A 23,793-nucleotide genomic window follows, 5' to 3' on the forward strand; every position below is an offset into this window, starting at 1 on the left:
GTCATAATCTCATAGTTTGTGAGTTCAAGCCCCATGTCAGGCTCTCTGCTGTCAGCACAGAGCCCACTTCGGATCCTCTCCCTCCCTCTGTCTCTTAAAAATAAATAAATATCAGGGCGCCTGGGTGGCTCAGTCGGTTGAGTGTCTGACTTCAACTCAGGTCATGATCTCGCAATCTGTGAGTTCAAGCCCCACGTCGGGCTCTGTGCTGACAGCTCAGAGCCTGCTTTGGATTCTGTGCCTCCCTCTCTCTCTGCCCCTCCCCTGTTTGCACTCTCACTCTCAAAAATAAATAAATATTAAAATAAATAAATATTTTTAAAAATTTTAACATAAATAAAATAAAATAAAATAAAATAAAGAAACTGAAAGAAATGGGTACATATATTTCCAGTACATGTGACAGAACTGCATTTGCCTCATATTCAGTGAGCTCTTACAAATCAATAAGAAAAAGATTAATGGAGGGGAGCCTGGGTGTCTCAGTAGGTTAAGCGTCCGACTTTGGCTCAGGTCATGATCTCAAGGTTCGTGAGTTCGAGCCCCGCATGGGGCTCCATACAGACAGTGAGGAGCCTGCTTGGGATTCTCTCTCTCCCCACCTCTCTCAAAATAAATAAACATTAAAAAAAAAAAAAAGAAAAAAGGTAAACTGCCATAAAAATGGTTACAGACTTGAGTCAATATGGAGAAGAGAAAATTACTATAAACATGAGAAGATACTAACATCTTACAATGTTAGCTAATGAAGATGCTAACAATGTTAATGATTCAAGAAATGTAGCTTAAAACCATGATATCCTATTGTTGCCTGGATTTAAAAGGCTGACATCATGCAGTGTTAGCTAGAGTGTGGGTAAACAGGCATTCTCATCCACTGGAGAGCTTTAGCCACATCCAAATTTTCCTATTTTTCAAAATTGCAAGTTCAGTTCTTGGCATTTACACACTGCACAAGGGTACAAAGGCATATGTAAATGAGTATCTGTTATGGCGTGATTGTAAGAACAAAAAACAAACAACGGTCAACAGAGACCTAGTTACTTAAAATATGGTACAACATAATATTGAAAATACAGCTGTTAAAAGGAATGGGACAGATGGGTAAATAACAATATGAATAAATATAAATAGCGTGTGTGTGTGTGTGTGTGTGTGTGTGTGTGTGTGTGTGTGTAAAATGCAAAAGAGAAGAAAATAAAGCAAAACCAGGGGTGCCTGGCTGGCTGGTTGGTTAAGCATTTGACCCTTGGTTTTGGCTCAGGTCATGATCCCATGGTTCATGAGTTTGAGCCCTGCATCAGGCTCTGCAGTGACAGCCCGCTTGGGATTCTCTCTCTCCCTCTCCCTGCCCCTCCCCCACTTGCACTGTCTTCATCTCTCTCAAAATAAATAAAAAAACTTTACAAAAATTTTAAAGAATCCAATTCAATTAATTGAACAGAATGTATAATAAGATACATTTTTAGTGTTAAGGTAAAGTATGTTTGCCTGTGCATAGGGTAAAAGTTAGGAAAGGACATACACCAAACTGTCATGAATATGTACAAAGGGTAAACAGCAAGCAGGAGAGTGAAGGAAAATATCCCAAAAGAGGCCATTTACATTTTACACCATATACGTCCGCACTCTTAAAATTTCCAGTGACAACCACATATTTATAATTTTTAAGCTAATAAGAATATCTTAAATTTTTTTTTTTAACGTTTATTATTTTTGGGACAGAGAGAGACAGAGCATGAACGGCGGAGGGGCAGAGAGAGAGGGAGACACAGAATCGGAAACAGGCTCCAGGCTCCGAGCCATCAGCCCAGAGCCTGACGCGGGGCTCGAACTCACGGAGCGCGAGATCGTGACCTGGCTGAAGTCGGACGCTTAACCGACTGCGCCACCCAGGCGCCCCAAGAATATCTTAATATGGAAAAACTTCTGGAACTTAATGTCCTTCAGCAAGTAAACTATAACATTGAGTAAACATCCTCGATTATTACTCACTTTACTTTTCAATCGCTCTCGGTTTCAGTATGAAATTACCTTACCAGCTGATCTCACATGAAACATTAATAAAAGAAATCTCTGCTTTCTTCTTCCACTGTTGCTGACAGGCAGATTAAATGTTCCAATTATCTTCTCAGATGTACTATTTCTAAATCCAAATCCTTGGAAATGATCAATATTCCCTAGGATAAACTAGAAGGAAACACGAATATCTGTTGGTCACCATTTTTAAGTCCTAACTTTCTAGGCTTTCCTCCCTTCAGGAGTCTCTAAAAATATATACGTTATGCCTCAGAGCCTTTGGACCCATGCAGTTAACCATGCAGAACAAGCTTATTAATTTGACTTTCTCAGTGAACATAATGATCAAATCATTCTAAATGAGCAGGAAGCCAGGGCAAAGTCCAAGTTAGAGGTTAGCATTGATTTGACTTTACATCTAACCCTAACTCTTATTTTTCCAAGCATTCCAGGAAAGTTTGGGCAATAGGGAGCCAGTTAACTTTAATCACTCATGCTGCTAGATCCCTCAAACAGCCATAACATTTAAACTAAAAAGCGCCCCATTAAACCTCTTACATCTGATTGTTTCATAGATTGCTATTAATCTGCATTTGTACAGCATCATTTTTCTAATGCACACAAAGAAACCAGCACAACAGAGATCAGTAGACTAAGATTATTATCAGCCAGCATTCGTTTGAGTCAGTAGGACAAATCCACATTCTGTTATAGGAGACCACAATTCCCCTTCAGGTTGGTGAGGGAGAGAGTTGTTTTTTGTTTGGGACCCTGTTGAACACGTTCACATTTTCTGAGCTCACTTTGAAGATAGCTTTACATGTTCAAGATCATTTATTCACCATTTATTACTAGGTATCAACTACCATTTATAAAGTGCTTATTATAAACAGGAAGATCTTTAAGTCCTTTTATCTCATTTACTTCTCCTCCTCTCTGCTGCTTTCAGACCATGACCCCCGCCCCAAACACACACCTAAAAACAAAGCACATGTCTGTGCCTATACCACCTGCTACCTACCCTCCTACAGTTGTGAACCACCCCCCAGGTATTCTCTTTCATCTCTCGATTTCTGTACCAACTTCTACTCCTGCAATCATTCCAGGTAACATTGACTTAGTATTGGATGATGCATCCATACTCTGGCATTTTAGTTCCTGGATCTCTTCACTTCCAGTAATCTTGTCACTCCCCTACCTCAGCCTCCTTCTTCAATGGTCCCACCTAGACTCTAATTATACAATTACCACTAACTGTATAATTCCTAGAATCTTCACTTCAAGCTTTCCACTAGACTGCCACCACTGATTGGTTTTCTTTTTTTTTCTCTCTCTCTCTCTCTCTCCCTCTCACTCTTCTCTGGTAAAGATCCTATTATTCAACCCCATCAAGAATTCCAAATCATTGGCTTTTTTTTTTAATGTCTTATCCCATAGCCCTCCTTACACAGCATTGGTTCCACAGCCTTGCATAAACATCCAACTCCTTCATCACACTCTCCCTCACCAAAGTCATTTCCTATTCTCCACCTTCTCTGTGCCTACATGCAATTGGCTAGAACAAAATAAAGGAAAAAGGCTCATTTTTAAATTTGTGTCCTCACTTCCCAATGGGCCTTCCTTTCCCTTCTCAGTTTATTACATCACACTCTAAAATGACTTCAACGAAGCTCCTCTCTTGAGATCTCCAGTACCCTTCCCATTCTCAACTAATAACTTTGCTTCTAATTTCACTAACAGTGGAAACAAGTAGAGAAATTCCTCATTCCACTACCATGTTATCTATGTCCACCTGTTCTGCTTCCTCTCTCTCCTGCATCATCAATTTGTTTTCTTTCTACTAGATCATTTTTAATAGTCTTCAAATACTCTATAGAAAGTCCCTTTAAAAAATTCCACCCCTTGACCCAACATCCCTTTCTAGTGACCACCCCATGTGTCTACATATCTTTAGGGGAAAAAATCCTCAAAACAGTTGTATCTCTCTATTTCTTTCCCTCCCCCTTTCTCTTCAATCCATCCCAACCAGTCTTGCATCCTCAAGTCCCCACTCAAACCATGATGATCAGACATGTTCATGACCTCCAAGTTGCCAATCCCATGATCATTTCTCAACATTCATTGTTCTCAACTCTGCAGTAGCATTTGACCCAGCTGATCACATCCTTCTCCTTGAAAAGCTTTCCTCCCATGACTCCTGGGATATGCTATTCCTTTGGTGTTTCTCCAATCCTCCTTGGTTTCCCTTGCTGGATGATCTTTTCCCTGGGCTCTCAAGTCTGGGGAAAACCAGGACTCAGTCTGTGACCTTTCATTTATTCTTTAGTGATCTTAGCAAGTATCATGATCTTATCTATACTCATGATTCTAAAATGTATATCTACAAAGCTATGCCCTCTCCCTTGAGATCCAGAACCAAGCATTCAAACTGTCTATCAACATCTCCATCTAGAAATGTCAACCTTAACATGCCGAGGAAGAATTCTTGTCACACACACACACACACACGTATACCACAAGCACCACAACAAAAAAATGCTCTTCAATCATGTCTTTCGGTCTCAGGAAATGACATCAGCATCACCTCATTTATCCTGAATACTTCTCTTGTACATCCCATATCCAACCAACCAGGACATCCCACCAAGCCAACACTTAAAAATCTGACCACTTCTCATAACCTCCCAGTTACCACTTCAGTCCAGTCCACCATCTCATGCAATAACATCATAACTAGTTTCTCTGTTTTTCCTAAGTCATAAGCCCATCTTCTCTGGTACCATCTAAGAGGTCTCTCTAAAGAGGACATTATCACTTCCCCCTTAAAACCCTGCAATAACTTCCAATTACCATTAGAAAAAAAATTGAAACTGCATGGTCTGACTACTTCTCTGACTCCATGTGCTACTATTTTTTCTATCATTGACTTTACTTCCACCGCCCTGGCATCTTTGCCATTCCCTCCTTACCCTGCCATAAGGCCTTTGCAGTTACTGTATCCTCTTCCTGGAACATTCTGCCTTTAGCTGTTATATGGTTCACTTCCTCACTTTATTTAGGCCTCTACTCAAAAGTCACCTCATATAAAGGTCTTCTTAGATCTTTCTAAGAATTCCCCATTAGTCAATATTTCTCAGTTGCACCACTTTATTTTACGGAATCGATCTTTTACCGAGTCAATCTTCCAGCATCCTTACAGATAATAGAAACTACCTGAATCCAGATCTGTCCATACACCCACCAGAGGAAAGCAAGAAAAACCATCCATAACCCACACCCAGAGAATAACTAGGAGTTAGATAAAATTGTGAATTTCAATTTACATATAAGTAATAAAATAAAGAACCCAACATAGCCAACCTCAGAATTAGACATCAACCATGTAGAAAATAGAAGGAGATAGTGGAGTCCTAGAAGTGGTTGAAACAAACAAAAATCTCTTCTGGAAAGAAAAGCTACCTACTAAAAGGCTAGTGAACTGAAGAAAACAGAAAGGAAACACTTTTTTTTTTTTTATACAAAAGAGTAAGATTACTAAATAAACTTTAAAATGCAGATTCGTTGGGATGCCTGGGTGGCTCAGTTGCTTAAGCATCTGACTCCTGGTTTCGGTGAAGGTCATGATCTCTCAGTTTAGGGAGTTCAAGCCCTGCATCGGGCTCTATATGTTGACAGTGTGGACACTGCTTGGGATTCTCTCTCTCCCTCTCTCTCTGCCCCTCCCCCCACTCATGCTGTCTGTCTCTCTCAAAATAAATACACTTTTTAAAAGAATAAATAAATAAAATGCAGATTCTTCAAGACAGAAATAAAACAAGAGATGAAAACCCTTACTAGCAAATATACTCAAGAAAAAAATGACATAGCATAAGTAAAATAAGAAAATTATAGAGTAAAGAATATTGAAACAGAAGATATGCTTAATACCAAAAGACAATCTTTCATTAACTCTAAGCAAATAAATTTGAAAACCTAGATTAAAGGGATGCTTTCCAAAAAAGATGCACTTTCCCTAATTTGATCCCAATGCAGATAGTAACTCAAATATCAATTTTCATAGAATAGAGAAAATTATTCCCTCAGATAAAAACTACCCCCCAAAAGAAGCACCAGACCTATGTGGCTTTATGACAGAAGTTCTACCAAATCTTCAAATAATTTGTAATCTCTATGCTACTTAATTATTCCAGAACATAGAAAAAGAATCATAAGCTGTTGCCAAATTTGTTTTATGTAGCAGCTATAATACTGATACCTAACTTGACTTCATAATAGATTGCACAAAAAATAACTACAGACAAACCTCACTTATAAAATGGCCTTCAGGGCATTCAAAGAATACCATTCTTTGCAAATTGGTGCAGCCACTCTGGAAAACAGTATGGAGGTTCATCAAAAAACTAAAAATAGAACTACCCTATGACCCAGCAATTACACTACTAGGTATTTATCCAAGGGATACAGGTATGCTGTTTCAAAGGGACACATGCACCCCAATGTTTATAGCAGCACTATCAACAATAGCCAAAGTATGGAAAAGGCCCAAACGTCCATTGATGGATGAATGGATAAAGAAGATATGGTATATATATACAATGGAGTATTATTTGGCAATCAAAAAGAATGAAATCTTTCCATCTGCAACTATGTGGATGGAACTAGAGGGTATTATGCTAAGCGAAATTAGTCAGAGAAAGACAAATATTGTATGACTTCACTCATAGGAAGACTTTAAGATATAAAACAGATGGACATAAGGGAAGGGAAGCAAAAATAATATAAAAACAGGGAGGGGGGACAAAGCAAAAGAGACTCTTAAATACAGAGAACAAACAAGGGTTACTGGAGGGGTTGTGGGGGTGGAGATGGGCTAAATGGGTAAGGGGCACTAAGGAATCTACTCCTGAAATCATTGTTGCAGTATATGCTAAGTTGGATGTAAAATACAAAAATAAATTAAAAAAATAAAATAAATGTTTCTGGAAGGAAGGAAGGAAGGAAGGAAGGAAGGAAGGAAGGAAGGAAGGAAAGAACAAACACAGGGAGGAAGGGAGAAAACAAACCATTTCTGGGGCACCTGGGTGACTAAGTCAGCTAAGCATCCAACACCATCTCGGCTCAGGTCATGATCTCCTGGTTTGTGAGTTTGAGCCCCACATCGCATTCTGCTCTGGGAGCACAGAGCCTGTTTGGGATCCTTTCTTTCCCTCTCTCTCTGCCTCCCTCTATCTATCTCTCTCAAAATAAATAAATAAAGTCCCTCCCCAAAAATAATACCTTTCCTGATTTAAAAAAACAACCACATGGGGCGCCTGGGTGGCGCAGTCGGTTAAGCGTCCGACTTCAGCCAGGTCACGATCTCACGGTCCGTGAGTTCGAGCCCCGCGTCAGGCTCTGGGCTGATGGCTCAGAGCCTGGAGGCTGTTTCCGATCCTGTGTCTCCCTCTCTCTCTGCTCCTCCCCCGTTCATGCTCTGTCTCTCTCTGTCCCAAAAATAAAATAAAATAAACGTTGAAAAAAATAAAAAATAAAAAAACAACCACACAATAAAATAGAAATTAAAGGATATTTCCATGTGTGTTGTGTGTGTGTATCCCTCAGTCACAAAGCTAACATCTTATTTAATAAGGAAACACTCAAATCATACTGCTAAAGTCTGGAATGAGCCAAGGATACCCATTATCTCTACATAACATGATATTAGAGGAGGCATTAGCCAACACAATCAGACAACCAGACACACAGGCCAATGGAACAGAACTGAGAACCCAGAAATAAATCCACTGCATATATAGTCAACTAATATTTGACAAGGGAGCCAAGATTATTCAATGAGGAAAGGACACTCTCTTTAATAAATGATATTGAAAAAAACTGGATAACCACACGCAGAGTAATATTGGACCCCTGTCTTACACCACTCACAAAAATTAATTCAAAAAAGATTAAGATTTAAACATAAGAACTGAGGGGCGCCTGGGTGGCGCAGTCGGTTAAGCGTCCGACTTCAGCCAGGTCACGATCTCGCGGTCCGTGAGTTCGAGCCCCGCGTCGGGCTCTGGGCTGATGGCTCAGAGCCTGGAGCCTGTTTCCGATTCTGTGTCTCTCTCTCTCTCTGCCCCTCCCCCCGTTCATGCTCTGTCTCTCTCTGTCCCAAAAATAAATAAACGTTGGAAAAAAAATTTAAAAAAAAAAAAAATAAAAAAAAAAAAAAATAAACATAAGAACTGAAATCATAAAGTCCTATAAAAAAAAAAAAGTACAGGGATAAGGTTCTGTGACTCTGGCCCTCAGAATGATACTTTGGATATAACACCAAAAACACAGCAAGAAAAGCAAAAATTACTAAGTGGTATGACATCAAATGGCACAGTTTCTGCACAGCAAAAGAAACAATCAACAAATGAAAACACAACCTAAGGAATGGGAAAAAACACTTGCAAAACATACATCTGATAAGGGGTTAATATTCAAAATATATTAAAAAAACTCATGTAACTCAATAGCAACAACAAACAACCTGGTTAAAAAATGGGCACAAGACCTGAATAGACACTTTTCCATAGATGACATACAAATATTTGGCTACCAGGTACATGAAAAGATGCTTGCTATCACTAATCATCAGAGAAATGCAAATCCAAACCATAATGAGGCATCACTTCACACCTAATAGAATGGCCATCACCAAAGAGTCAAGCAATAACAAGTGCTGGCAAGGATGCAGGAAAAGGGCAACTTTTGTGCACTGTTGGTGAATGTAAATTCTACAGCAACTATAGAAAATGGTATGGAAGTTCCACAAAAAATTCAAAGTAGAATTACCATATGATCCGGCAATCCCACTTCTGGGAATATATACAAAGGAAATGAAAACAGGATCTCAAAGAGATATCTGCACTCTTCTGTTCGTTGAAGCATTATTTGAAACAGCCAATACATGGAAACAAGCTAAGTGTCCATCAACAATAAAGATGTGGTATACATATACATACACATATATACATACATATATACATATAATGGAATATTTATTATTCAGCCATGAAAAAGAAGCGAATCCTGCCTTTTATAACAACATGAATGAAACTTGAAGGCATTATGCTAAGTGATATAAATCAAAGACAAGTGATATCACTTATATGTGGAATCTTAAAAAAGCTGAACTCACAGAGACAGAATAGTGGTTGCCAGAGGCTGAGGAATGGGCGAAAACAGGGAGATGTTAGTAAAAGGGTATAAATTATAAATTACAAATTACAAATCAGTTCTAAGATGAAGAAGTTCTAAGGATCTAATATACAGCATGGTGATTATAGCTAACAATACTATATTAATATACCTGAAAGCTGTGAGGAGAGTACACCTGAAAAGTTCTCATCACAAAAAAATAAATGGTAAGTATTTGACATGATGGAGCTGATTTGAGGGTGGCCATCATTTCACAACATGTAAATGTACCAAATAAAACACACTATACACTTCAAACTTACGCAATGTTATATGTCAATTCTATCTCAATAAAGCTGTGGGGGGAAAGTCCTTCTTGGGTTTTATGACCTGCTACAGGGGAAGATCAGAAAGTCCTTCCTGTACATGCCATTTCTCAAATTCCTTTAGCTTAAAATATTCGACATGCCACGGTGCCATATTCTGAGGTAGCATGTCTTGAACCCCATCACAGACCATGAAGAACAGTAATCCCTAAGAGTTGGGAATCAAATGGAGTGAGTTGAATGGTTACTCCAGCTTATTGCCTGGGGAGATTTTCTAGACTTAGAAAGGGGTAACCCAGGAACAGCTTGACAGTCTCTCTGGGTTGAGAAGACAAAGTTGGGAGTCCCAGGAGACCAAGCTAGGTAGAGTTCACAGGACAGATTACAGGAGAGGAGAGAACTGCCTAGAGAGAGCCCTCTGGAGATTTCGAGAGGGTCCCCTTTCAGCCTTCAGCTGAGTACTGATTAGCACATGTAAAGAATTAGAAGAAACAAGAGTTAGAACTCAGTTTAACTTTACAATAATAATATTAATGGAGTCAGAATATACTACCTCAAAATATGACACCTTGGCATATTGAATATTTGAAATAGCAGATACAGGAAGAATTCTCTGTATTCCTCCTTTTCCTCTGAAATAGGTCACACATAATACCCTCTTGTGAGAGGTACCCTTCCTTAACCTCCTTATAAGGAGCATCCTTACCTGTGAAGACAGGGAGGCCAAAAGAAATCCAAACACAGAGCCAGTGTTCAGTTTCCCACAGTTTACTACCCTTCGCTCATACCCTTTTGTCCTAAAAATTTTTTTTTCTATTACTCTTCACCAAACCTAGTATAGAAACATTCAGACTTAACTATTTCTTCAGGTCTTCAATTCCTTATGAAGGCTCTTGTGTCATATAAAACTTATATTAAATAAATTTGAATGCTTTTTCTTATCATTCTGCCTTTTGTCCATCCAACTCACAGAGCCCCAGCCAGAGAACCTAAAAGGGTGCTAGGAAACTGAAACTTTCCTCCCTTATATTATTTCGAAAATATTTATTAAATTATATGTGAAACTATACTTGTGAGAAAAAGGTAAGATACTCCCTATCATTTCCCATTATTTACTCCTTAAGGTTTATCAGTAAAGGACAAAATAATTTAGTAAAGAATATGCTTTAAAAAATAAAACTTGAGGGGCACCTGGGTGGCTCAGTCAGTTAAGCATCCAGCTCTTGATTTCGGCTCAGGTCATGATCTCACAGTTCATGAGATAGAGCCCTACATCCGGCTCTGTGCTGACAGTGTGAAACCTGCTTGGGATTCTCTCTTTCCCTTTCTCTCTCTGCCCCTCCCCTGCATGTGCTCTCTCTCTCTCTCTCTCTCAAAAATAAACAAACATTTAAAAAATTTAAATACAAATAAAAAAATAAAACTTGCTTTTTTTTAATTTTTTCTTTAACTTTTATTCATTCTTTTGAGAGACAGAGGTGAGTAGGGGAGGGGCAGAGAGAGAGGGAGACACAGAATCCAAAGCAAGGTCCAGGCTCTGAACTGACAGCACAGAGCCCAACATGGGGCTTAAACTCACAAACTGTGAGATCATGACCCGAGCTGAAGGCAGATGCTTAATTGACTGAGCCACCCAGATGCCCCTAAAACTTGATTTTAAAGAAGTTTGGGGGCACCTGGGTGGCTCAGTCAGTTAAACGTCTGACTTTGGCTCAGGTCATGATCTCATGGTTCATGGGTTCACACCCCGCATTGGGCTCTGTGCTGACAGCTCAGAGCCTGGAGCCTGCTTTGGATTCTGTATCTCCCTCTGTCTGTGCCCCTCCCCAGTTCATTCTCTCTCTCTTTCAAAAATAAACATTTAAAAAATATATATAAATAAATAAATAAATAAATAAATAAATAAATAAATAAATAAATAAATAAAACAAAGACGCTTGTTTCTGGGGCATCTGGGTGGCTCAGCAGTTAAGCATCTGACTTCATCTCAGGTCATGATCCTATGGTTCCTGAGTTCGAGCCCGCATTGGGCTCTCTGCTGTCAGTATGGGGTCTGCTTGGGATTCTCTGTTCCCCCCTCTCTGCCTCTGCCTCTCTCTCTCTCTCTCAAATAAATAAAACATTAAAAAAATTTTTTTAATAAAGAAGTTTGTTTCTATTAAGTTAATCTCTATTTATCTTTGATGCATCTACTTCAGTCTGGCTTGCTCCAATGGTTGAATAATCCTACCTAGAAGTATGCCTTTCATAGTTGGAAAGAACTAGTCACACATTTAATTATGCTTTCTCTCTGGCTGCCTGCCAAAAGCAATCACAGTTCAATATTACAGCTTCTCCTTCAGAAGTAATTAAGAAGTTAATCTTACTTAGAACACATAATTACCCAGCAGACCACAGAATCAACTTATCTACTTGTCATGAGTTAAAGCTCAAAGAAGCAGTACCACACTGAACGGCAACATCCAAACTGTCTCTGTAGCTATCCCATCAGCACCATTTGGAAATGTGTGGAGTCCATCACCACCCACCCATCACTGGAAACCAAGCCTCCCCAGCTTCTTTGAAGCATCAGGAAGCAATGGAACTGAAGCCCATGAAGGACACTGGGCACAAGCCATTGAAGTTCCTAGTCTGTCAGGATAACAAGGGATACATCTGAAGAACCAAGGAGCCCTCTGGAGCTCTAAACTGCAGAATATTCTGGGGCGTCTGGGTGGCTCAGTCAGTTGAGCGTCCAACTTCGGCTCAGGTCATGATCTCACGGTTCGTGGGTTCAAGCCCCGCGTCAGGCTCTGTGCTGACAGCACAGAACCTGGAGCCTGCTTCGAATTCTGTGTCTCCCTCTCTCTCTGCTCCTCCCCCACTCATGCTCTGTCTCTCTCTCTCTCCTTCAAAAATAAATTTAAAAAAAATTTTTTAAACTGCAGAATATTCTTTTACTGCTCCTCAGCACCAGCCAGGGGTGAGGTGTTACTCACACGTAATCCCTTTCAAACATCAGTCAACCATTAGAGGAAGGACCCTTCTGCTTCATTTGACACTGGTATGCCAAGGGCCTACTATGTGACTTACTTAACATGGAAAGCATTTCTTCACTTCATTACCTATACCCATGGATGGGGGAGCCAGAAATCTTCTAGAACGTATGGATCCTTCAAGAAAGCACCCACACCTGATCAAGGTGCTGCCCACTCTGTGTCATGGTCCTCAGGGCCTAATAGGCTGAACACAATCAAAAGTCAGAATTTTTTTTGTTAAGTTCATTTATTTATTTTGAGAGAGAGAGGGGACACATGCACATGCAGGAGAGGGAGAGAGAGAGGGAGAGAGAATCCCAAGCAGGCACTGCACTGTCAGCGTAGAGCCTGATGTGGGGCTTGAACTCATGAACTGCGAGATCATGACCTGAGCCCAAACCAAGAGTCAGATGCTTAACCGACTGATCCACCCAGGTGTCCCAAAAGTCAGACTTTTCTTAAAAGTGCAGACCTGTGGCCATCTGAACACACCATTTTTGGGTAAACTATTGTTCTTTTCAGAAGTCAACAGCCACTTTTAGCGACCTATTGTCTCTCCAAGCTGGCTCTTGGCACAAATTCTGAAATTCTTAAGAATGTTGCAGAAACTAAAGGCATCTGAAATTGACACTGCAGCAGAAAACTCCAAGGCTATTCCCAGCCAGTGATAGCAGGCCTCATACTATAAGGCTTTTTCAATAGTTGAGCCCCTAGAAACCTGCCGTGTACACAACACTATACTAAAGAATGTAGAGATTTATGAAGGAAAATATACTGTTTCTGTCCCCAAGAAACATATATTCTCTCCTAATATCCTAATATCAGAGGTACTCTTAACTACAGCTGCACCTGAACTTTAGCTAAATTATTTCAACTACTGCAGGAGTCTAGTGGTGAGGCTGGGTGGCTAAAATAATTCTTCTACTTATTTTCCCATATTAGTCTCATGAGTTTCGTCTCATTGTGCATTTGGATTTTACATTATTTAAAGAAAATCAACATGCTCCTTTTTTAAAAAAAATCACTTCTTGGAAAACAAATTGACAATTCTCTTTTTCCTATGTTACCTTAGAATGAGTGGCTCCCCTAGGGTGACTTCACAGGTAAATCAATTTCATATGAAATTTACCAGATAACACAGGTCTGATGTGCTCTGCAGAACATTCCATATAGTCCAAATCCCTATCTGCCTGCAGTTTTCAAACATAATGCCACATGAACAATTGGCATGTTGAAGAACAGGGGAGGATGGTCCCCTCAGTGAATCAGCAGAATTTATAGAGAAAGCCTACCAGCTGACCCAAATTGGAGCTGTCATCCTCCATATCCCAGCTGGGGGGCCTATCACCTGTGCAGTTCAATAAAGACCTTAAAAGTACTGTTTAGATAAGCTTAAGATATAGACATTCACCAGAATTAGAGGAACTACTGCCATAATCTAAAACATTTTATGATAATCCTGAGACTCGGCAAAGTAGGAGGCAAGAAAGAAAAGAGAATGCATTGCAACCAAATATCTCCACCCCAGTGAGAACTCTGAACTATTCATTGCTTTTTTAAATTTTTTATATGTTTATTTATTTTTGAAAAAAGGACGGGGGGCAGAGAGAGGGGACAGAGGATCCGAAGCAGGCTCTGCTGTCAGCCCAATGTGGAGCTTAAACTCACAAACCGTGAGATCATGATCTGGGCTAAAATCGGACACTTAACCAACCGAGCCACCCAGGCGCCCCTCATTGATCATCTATGTTATATATTTCTTTCTCCCTTTTTTTGTAACTAAAAGGGATAGTAAATCTTTCATTCCAACTGCAAAACTCGAAATATTTTATCAATAAACAATTATTGAGCATGGACTCCGTGTAGGACATTGTCCCTGTTCTGCAAATTTCTTAGAGCAATATACCTGAACAGCTAAATTCTACAAAGATTTTCTAAGTATATACCTTGTGTTTTGGCATCCTTTTAAAATCCAACTGCTCCAAACAAAAAGACGAAAGAGAAAGCTACAAGTTTGTGTGGACTAAACATAGCTGCAAAAACACCTCTTTCATAACATGTGATTTAATCAATTTAGGCAAGTGCCTTTGGTCAGATTTGGGTAACTAAGAATACGCATGGAAAAGTAAATCTTGACCCAGTTCTATCATTAACCAACTGCTGACACCTTTTGTTCCCTTATTCTCTCTCTTGTTCTGCCCCTCTTCCTTACTTTCCATAAACCAGCCAAAGTATTCAACCTTCTGATTATTACAGTTAAAGAGACTGCTACTCCAGATATTAACTATCTATAAAAGTAACTCCCAGCAAAATTCTCCCTGTCTCTCAAAGGTAAGGAGATATGTGCCCATCCTTTTTGTATCTTCTGTCACTAAGCTACACATGCCTCAAGCAGGGACAATGGGCTTATTTACCTGACCATCTTTGGAACCAGGTACAGTGCATGATGCATAACAGCTACCAAGCATCAATAAATGTTAGCTCAATAAACTTCCCCTCAATCATCTAGCTCTATACCTCTACATGTTAAATGTTGAATTTGTATTGATTGGCTGAGAGAAACTCTTATTTTGCCGATCATTAGAGAAAAAGAGTTACCATCAAATTTGCACTGCCATTGTTCAGGCTGTTATATCTTCAAGCTAGCAAAAGCCAGTCTATGTAATAAGCAGAAACAAACATTAATGAAGACAGTGCACTTACAATATGAAAGCATTTCTTAGTCAACTGTCCATTACTCTGCCCTTTACTCCCTGCAATAATCATTTGTTTAATATTTGCCAACCATAATGAGTTGAATAATGATGTGCTATAATGATGACTGTTTGGTGACTGTTCCAATTATAATGATGAGAAGGGGCATTTACTTATGTTTAGAAAAGAACCTGGCAAAGGCAGCACAGTAGAGGGGATTCAGCTGGGACTGAACTCAGGGTGCCTGATTATCGTGGCCATTTAGCTATTCAAAGAGTGCAAAGGAACCTACAGTGTTCATCCACTTTAGTGGAGAGGCATCTCTCCTCCTGAAACTGCCTTCCAGCTGCATAATTTTTGAACTACAGAGCTCTAAAAAGAGATTTCAACCCCTCAGTAAAGATTCCCTGAGCATCTGCTACATCTCAGACACTACTAAACACAAATGAATAAGACCTCAGACACTCACAGTCTGGTCCAAAGGTTGGCAAACTTTGTAAGGAGCCAGATGGTAAACATTTTAGGTTCTGCAGGCCATACAGTCTCTGTGGCATTCAACCAACTTTGCATGTAGTGCAAAAGCAGCCTTATAATATACATAAACTATTGAGCATGGCTGTGTTCCAATAAAGCTTTATTTACAAAAGTAGGCATTTGGCCAGGTCTGGCCCACAGGGTATAGTTTGCCAATTACTGGTCTAATCTACATGTCAGGTACACTTTTTTAAAAAAGCAAAACAGTGAGATCTGTATTCATGAAGTTGTCCTTCTTGTATCTGTACAATATTTCAGAATTCGTGAAGCTATTTCATGTCTGATGCCTCAAAATTTAATCTTCATACCAACACACAGCCAGGGCTGGAACTAGGATTTAAGCTTCTGCCTAATAGGCAGCAATTACTATGTGTTCACCAAAATTCATTTCCTCTTCCTCCAGGGCACACACCAGACTACACTTCCCAGGATCCTTTGTGGTTAGGTCTGGCCATGTGCTTAGGCTCTAGCCAATAGAATTTAGGCACTGCCCATTAAAAACTTCCTCATAAAAATCTGCACAGGACTGTCTATTTTGTTTTCCCCTTTCGGTTGCCTGGAAAGGAGACACACCTCAGGTAACCTTGTGAGTCATATGTTGACAACAGCAGAACCACAAAATAGAAGGAGCCTGAGCCCCTGAATCACCACCTGGAAGAGAGCCACTCATCCAGGAACACCTGTGAAAGCAGCAAGAAATGTGTCTTAAGCCCCAGAAATACACAGATTTAATAATGTTACAATAGCTAGTACTGCCTTAACTAATACAGCTGAGGCATAGAAGATGAGTTTACCGTGCTAATGAGGCAGAAGAGATCGTATTTCTGACAAAGGAAATATCAAGAAAAACAAAGGATGCCTTCAAGAAAGAACAAATTGTTGTAAATGGTTTGACAGTAAACTAGCAAGGCTGTGGAAGGAGAAGCAGAAAAGATAAACAGCGGGAAAGGACGACACTGAAGGAAAAGGACTGGGAAAGAACAAAAGACAGCAATTAGACACTGAACCAGAGGAAGAGGCTGGAAGCAGTGAGACCACCTCTAGGGTCTCAGAATAGCACTGGCCTAACCAGAGCACAGCTGGGAGCCAGCAAAAGAGTGGTTTGGTTTTTTTCTATGTAGCCAGATTGTTAACCAGATTTGATTTTTATCTCTTATTAATGTAATATAAGTTAATTATAAATGCACAAAGAAGTATGAAGAAAATCATACAGAATGCTATAGTCAAAGATAACTGGTACTACTAGTCCAAGGCATAAACTTTTGAGCTTACGTTACCTTTTGTATGCACATACACTTAGGCATTAAGGAAAAAACTATCTACTGGGGCACCTGGGTAGCTCAGTTGTTTGGGTGTCCAACTCTCGATTTCAGCTCAGGTCATGATGCCAGCGTTGTGGGATCAAGCCCTGCACAGGGCTCTGCACTGACAGTATAAGTCTGTTTGGGATTGTCTCTCTCTCTCCCTCCCTTCCCCCCTGCCCCTCTCCCCTGCTCATGTACTCTCTCTCCAAATAAATAAATAAATAAATAAATAAATAAATAAATAAATAAATAAAAATAAAACCTATCTACTAGTGTACATTTAGGTTGTTCACCTTTTCTTGCTATTACAAAAAAAAAAACAACTTCAGTAAACATTCCTATCACCCGATCATTGTCCAAATGTGCAAGTACTTTTAAAGGAGTAGCTTCTGAAAGTAAAACCACCAAGCCAAAGGGTTTGTTTACTGTCAAACTGCCATCCAGAAACATTAATTCAAATTCCTACTGGCAGTATAAAAAAGTGCCCATTTTCACATACCTCTGCTGATACTACGTATCTGGGGTTTTTTGTTTGTTTTTTAATCCTTTGCCTGTCAGGTAAGGTAAAAACAAACCGTATCTCATTTTTTTAATTTTTGAAACACAGATAAACAAGCCCTCTTCTTGTATTTTTTAAAACATCCTCTCCAGGGGTGTCTAGGTGGCTCAGTCAGTTGAGCGTCATGGCTCAGGTCATGATCTCGCAGCTCATGGGTTCAAGCCCTGCGTTGGGCTCTGTGCTGACAGCTCAGAGCCTGGAGCCTGTTTCAGATTCTGTGTCTCCCTCTCTCTCTGCCCCAACCCACTCACATTCTGTCTCTCTCAAAAATAAATAAACATTAAAAAAAAAACCCTCCAGCCTGTGGGAAATCCTAAACACATAACACTTAGAAGTTATCTTTGGTAAAGGGACAGTTTGCTTAATTTATGCAATTGTCTAAGTGATTAGAAGCCAGGCGACTTTTTGATTTGAAAAACAGCATGAAAGAAGTTAAAACAAATGATTAAATATTAGTTCTTCTTAGGAGATATGAAGTATTGTGGGTAAGCTGTGATTATCAGAATAGAGTAATAAATTTCCACATTTACATACTCTAAATAATCTGTCTTGCTAATTAAAATCAACTAAGGATTTGTTTAACTGATTGTTTCCTGATGTTTTTATTTTGCATCTTTGTCATACATTTGACTTTGGTTTTGAGTATGTAGTAACTAGGCAAAAAGAGTAAGTATACAGGAATCAGAGGAAAAGACAAAAAGAAAACTGATACAGGTTGTCAATCCAGAGAGAAAGGGGTGTGTGTGTGTGTGTGTGTGTGTGTGTGTGTGTGTGTGTGTGTGTGTCTCACAGATACTAAAATGAGCAGGTATGTGTGATTAAGGGAAAGATATAACATTTAATTAAGGCTTATGTACCAACCACTGGGCAAGACTTGTCACACTCATCATCTCGTTAATCTTCGCAGTTCTTTGAAAGGCAAAGAATCAGTATTTTTTAAATGAGGAAAAGGAGTGCCAGAAAAATTGACCGAGGTGATTACCTAAAAAATTAAGCTGCCATTAGAACTTTTTTTTTAATGTTTATTTATTTTTGAGAGAGACAGAGACAGAATGCAAGTGAGTTAGGGGCAGAGAGAGAGGGAGACACAGAATCCGAAGCAGGCTCCAGGCTCCGAGCTGTCAGCACAGAGCCCGACGTGGGGCTCGAACTCACAAGCTGCAAGATCATGACCTGAGCCAAAGTCGGATGCTCAACCGACTGAGCCACCCAGGCGCCCCTGTCATTAGAACTTTCAGTTGTCTGCTACTATTTTACTCCAGATTCCATATTGTGCCCCCCACTGTACCAGAGCAGTGAATAAACCCTGGATTAGAACTTCTGGGGCTCACCCTGATACCAGCGTCCCTCTTTTGTCACTGGGGATACAAGGAAACAAAGAAATGATAAAGTAAAAAACAGAACAGGTTGTGTGTGAGAATGGGGGAAGATTATAGCACTATGAATAAAAAACAAGAAAATAAATTAAGTGCTGAGTAAATGAGAAATTAAAGAAATTGAACAAAGAAGTGTCAACTTAAAATTGCATCCAAAAGACAATAATAAATGAGTATAGGATAAAGAAGTAGAACAGGGGCACCTGGGTGGCTCAGTTGGTTAAGGGTCAGACTCTCAATTTCAGCTCAGGTCATGATCTCAAGGTCGAGGGACTGAGCCCTGCGTCAGGCTCCATGCTGAGCGTGGAACCTGCTTGAGATTCTTTCCCCTTCTGCCCCTCCCCCACTCATGTATGCACACTCTTTCTCTAAAACAAAACAAAATAAAGTAGCACAATAAAGCAATGGAATGGAATAAAAACGCATATTAGTCAAAAGAAGAAATTAAAAAATAGAAAAAGTAAAGCAATAACTAGAAGCCACAGAATTATAAAACCGGGTGGTTCAACCAAGAAATGTTATATCCAGCCCCTTAAACTTGACCTGTTCCTATGGAAAGGACCCATTTTCCATTCTGCTGCTACTCATTATCATATGCCACTTTCTCCACCACCCTCTTTAAATGCAGTGACCAAAACTGAACTCTGTCTTCAAGTAAGGGTGATATCCACCCACTGAATAGAAACAGAATGTTAGCCAGGTCCCACGGCATTATTTCCACTGATCATTGACAACTTTAGAATTCATCAGTTTGTCGTTCTCTATGATCTTCAGGGCTTTTGCCAGACCTGCCAATATTTGTGATTTGTGTTGCTTTGGATTTGTTCTTATTTTTGTTTATGTTTACTTATATTTGAGAAAGAGAGCGCAAGCGGGGGAGGGGCAGAGAGACAGGGAGACACAGAATCTGAAGCAGGCTCCCCAACTTTGGGTTTGTTCTTAATGATACTCTCCTGAATTTGAACAAGAAAAATCGTGGAAGGCATCCTAGAAAGATCCCCTAGCCCAACATAAATGGCAGACAACTGCTCCAGCATCTTAACAACTAATATACATCAGAGCCAAAGTAATACCAACCATGGATCCTTATCTTCATGGACTCACATGTGGCTTCATAAATAAATATATTCTAAATTTTACTTCTGTGAAAAGAGAAAGGAAATAAGAAAACTAAGGCAAGGAAGGTTAGAAACTAAAAGGAGGACTTTGTGGAAGACTGATCACAACCAGTATAAGACTGAGTGCCCAGGGAGCACCTGTGTGACTCAGTCGGTTAAGCGTCCGATTTCAGCTCAGGTCATGATCTCGTGGTTTGTAGTTTTGAGCTCCTCATCAGGCTCTGTGCTGACAGCTCAGAGCCTGGTGCCTGCTTCAGATTCTGTGTCTCCCTTCCTCTTTGCCCCTCCCTCGCTCATGCTCTCTCTCTCTCTCTCAAAAAAAAAAAAATAAACATTTAAAAATATCTTTTAAACAAAAACCTCAACACCAATAGATTGCTCACAGTATAAGAGGCATTTAGTGACTAAGTCCAGGCTGAAGTCCTATCTTGTGTTCATATGGGGGATCATCAAGTAGCAATAGAAAGGTAGGTTATGAAATGGCCCACACAATTTATGTTTTTCATTGTCCTTGTTGCTCACATAAAAATGTAATTCCCTATGAGACCTGAAGTATGGTGTGGCTCCTCTGTACGTGTGTCCACATAAGTATGCACATTCCTGGAAGAATGTAAGTCCAGATGTGAAAAAGAATCAACTGTGGTTACACCTGAGGAGTGAGAAAGGCAAGGGGAAATTTTACTTAGAACTCAATATAAATCAATATTGCTTGGTTTCTTAAAAACAGTCAGCAGGTATAATTTTGGACATTCAAAATAAAGAATAAAGAAACAAGCAAATAATGACGAATGAATTTAGACACGAGAGAAAAAATGTGCAAAGAGAAACTATAAAAGAGAGTAACACAACTGTCCTTTAAAGGGGTCTTATTTTGTCCCTTCTCTTCTGATTTCCTATCTGCATTTGGGAGAAGGGGGGGCCTCAGACCCCTGGCTGTATATGTCAAGTTTTCTTTTCACATGTTACCTGGAAAACCAGACAGTACTGACATTGATTTTAAAAAGCAAGAAGCAACAAGTCGCTGAATTAGATGAAAACCTTATATTACACACATCTACAACCATGACTTACTCTTTAAACAGATCAATAGAAACAATCATTTACCTTTCTTCAAAGAGATGACTGAAGTAACTCTAGCTCACTCATGATAGCTTCTGTGTTGTTGACAAGTAATTAGAGATAGTAATGGATTGTTTGTCAAAACCTCAATGACTAGGGTTCATGGTCTTAATACGCCTGAACCAATTTCTCAAGTAGATTGCAGGACCCTTTATCAATCCTTCACAGGATTTTTTTCCCCAAAATACCACTTTTTTTTCCTTAAAATACCAGTCTTTTTCCCTAAAATACCACTTTTATATCACCTGTCAAATCCAAAGCTTATCATCTTCTTTCCTTCTTCATTAGATCCAACCCAAACTCCTCAGGGGGATATTAAAAGCCTTGCTTAGGGGCACCTGGGTGGCTAGTCTGACTCGATTTCAGCTCAGGTCATGATCACACAGTTGATGAGACCAAACCTCGTGTTGGGCTCTGTGCAGACAGGATGGAGCCTACTTGGGATTCTCTCTCTCCCTCTCTCTCTGTGCTCCTCCCTCGCAAGGACTCTCTCTCAATAAACAAGTAAGTAAACATGAGGTAAAAAAAAACTTAAAAATAAATTAAAAACCTTTGCATGATCTGGCTCCACCCTAAGCATTCTTACCCCACTGCTTTCCTACACCAAACCCTGTTTATCTGCCTCACAAGTCTTTTGTCTCTTAATCAATAAGTACTCACTTGCAAGTCTATTTACTCAAGGGAACAGCATATGCAGAAAGCAGAAGTTAAATTAAGATGTCTTTATAGAAATGGTAATGCTTTTTGTTTTTCTTTTAAACAGAGAAGACAATCAATTGTTTCTTGCCTATTTATATTACCAACTCCAAGTAAGTAACAGTATGGCTAAGAAAGAGAACATGACTGACTGCAAGTCCAGGCTCCAAAGTCTGCTCACAGGATCAAATGTCAGCTCTACTAATTACAAAATTACAGTATGATCTAGGGCAAGTTATTTTTCTCTCTGTACCTGAGATTCATCCTCCCAAAAGCTGAGGTAACAACTATGGTCATCTCATTGAGTTCTGATGAACATTGCTAGTTGTCAAAATTACTTTTAGGTACTCAGTTTTTTCGAATGAATTTGATGCCATCATCTGGTATAGAAATCTCCAGAATCCAACCTTTTCTTCAGATACCATGTTCTGAACCAGTACCCTTAATTAAAATTAAGCAATTAAAAATTAAATTAGGTGATTACTTGCTCTGGTGAACATTTATATAGTCATAATAACATAATTTTATGCAGTCATAGTATGTAAACTTTGCTTATTGATATTAAACTTTTAAAATCAACCTATGATTGAAACATGGAAGGAGTAATGATGAGAAGTTAGAGAGACAAGTGAGAGAAAGGATGGGTAAAGGGAGTACTATGGTCACAGGTAGAGTATTTCTATTTGGCAGAGTAGGAAAAAAAGTTAACTGAATTGTTAAAGTTACAAAGATAGCCAACCAATAAAGTAACTGAAAGAGATGTGGGGATGCTACTAGTGGGCTAATACCTCATCTACCATAGAAGAAAATCAATAGAGAATATCAAAAATTGAAAAATCAATAGGTAGTAGAGTAAGTACATCATATAGAGATATGAAAGGAACACTAAAACCCTACAAAAAGGATAGTAAGACTTAAAAGTAATTTATTTAGGAAAGAAGTGAAGAGGGCTAAGAGATAAAATCATACTTCTTGTACTAGTTCTTTTATACTACTGTGTTTAAGATTTTCAACTGCTCTTGGGGCACCTGGGTGGTTGCCAGTTGAGCGTCTGACTTCAGCTCAGGTCATGATCTCGCAGTTCATGAGTTCGAGCCCCGCACTGGGCTCTGTGCTGACAGCTCAGAGCCTGGAGCCTGCTTCAGATTCTGTGTCTCCCTCTCTCTGCCCCTTCCCCGCTGATGCTCTGTCTCCTCTGTCTCTCAAAAATGAATAAACATTAAAAAAATTTTTGAAAGATTTTCAACTGTTCTTAAACATAAGAAAATGTAACTCTTTTCTCGGAAGATGGTGGACATTCAGATGGAGCGTGCCTACCAAAAACAGTCAACCACCTTTCAAAATAAGAGGAAAATCCTGCTTGGAGAAACTGGCAAGTAGAAGTTCCCGTGGTACTATAAAAACATGGGTCTGGGCTTCAAGACTCCCAAGGAGGCCACTGTGGGTACCTACACTGACAAGACATGCCCCTTTACTGGTAATGCCATCTGAGGGCAGATTCTGTCTGATGTGGTGACCAAGATGAAGATGCAGAGGGCCAGCGTCATCCCCTGAGACTACCTCCACTACATCTGACAGTACAGCTGCTTTGAGAAACACAAGAACATGTCTGTGTACCTATCCCCGATTCAGGGATGTTCAGAATAGTGACACTGTCACAGTGGGCGAGTGCTAGTCCTTGAGCAAGAGTGTGCACTTCAACATGCTCAAAGTCATGAAGGCCACTGGCACCAAGAAGCAATTCTAAAAATTCTGGGACTATACATCTGCCCACACCCCACACCCCCAAATAAAGTTATTTTCCCAGAAAAAGAAAGAAAGAAAGAAAGAAAGAAAGAAAGAAAGAAAGAAAGAAAGAAAG

General features: G+C 39.6%; 1 protein-coding gene and 1 pseudogene across 9 annotated transcripts in view; one reads left to right on the top strand and one right to left on the bottom strand.

The window, feature by feature from the left end:
- PLCH1 (phospholipase C eta 1) overlaps nt 1-23,793 on the bottom strand; it is a 223,166-nt gene that overhangs the window by 132,849 nt on the left and 66,524 nt on the right. The gene's annotated exons all lie outside the window — the stretch shown is intronic.
- Nucleotides 23,220-23,793, top strand: part of LOC121033391 (40S ribosomal protein S11-like) — a 1,787-nt pseudogene continuing 1,213 nt past the window's right edge.

Source organism: Herpailurus yagouaroundi, unplaced genomic scaffold, assembly GCF_014898765.1.
Source record: "Herpailurus yagouaroundi ecotype Mexico unplaced genomic scaffold, PumYag 159, whole genome shotgun sequence".
In the NCBI taxonomy this organism is placed as follows: Eukaryota; Metazoa; Chordata; class Mammalia; order Carnivora; family Felidae; genus Herpailurus; species Herpailurus yagouaroundi.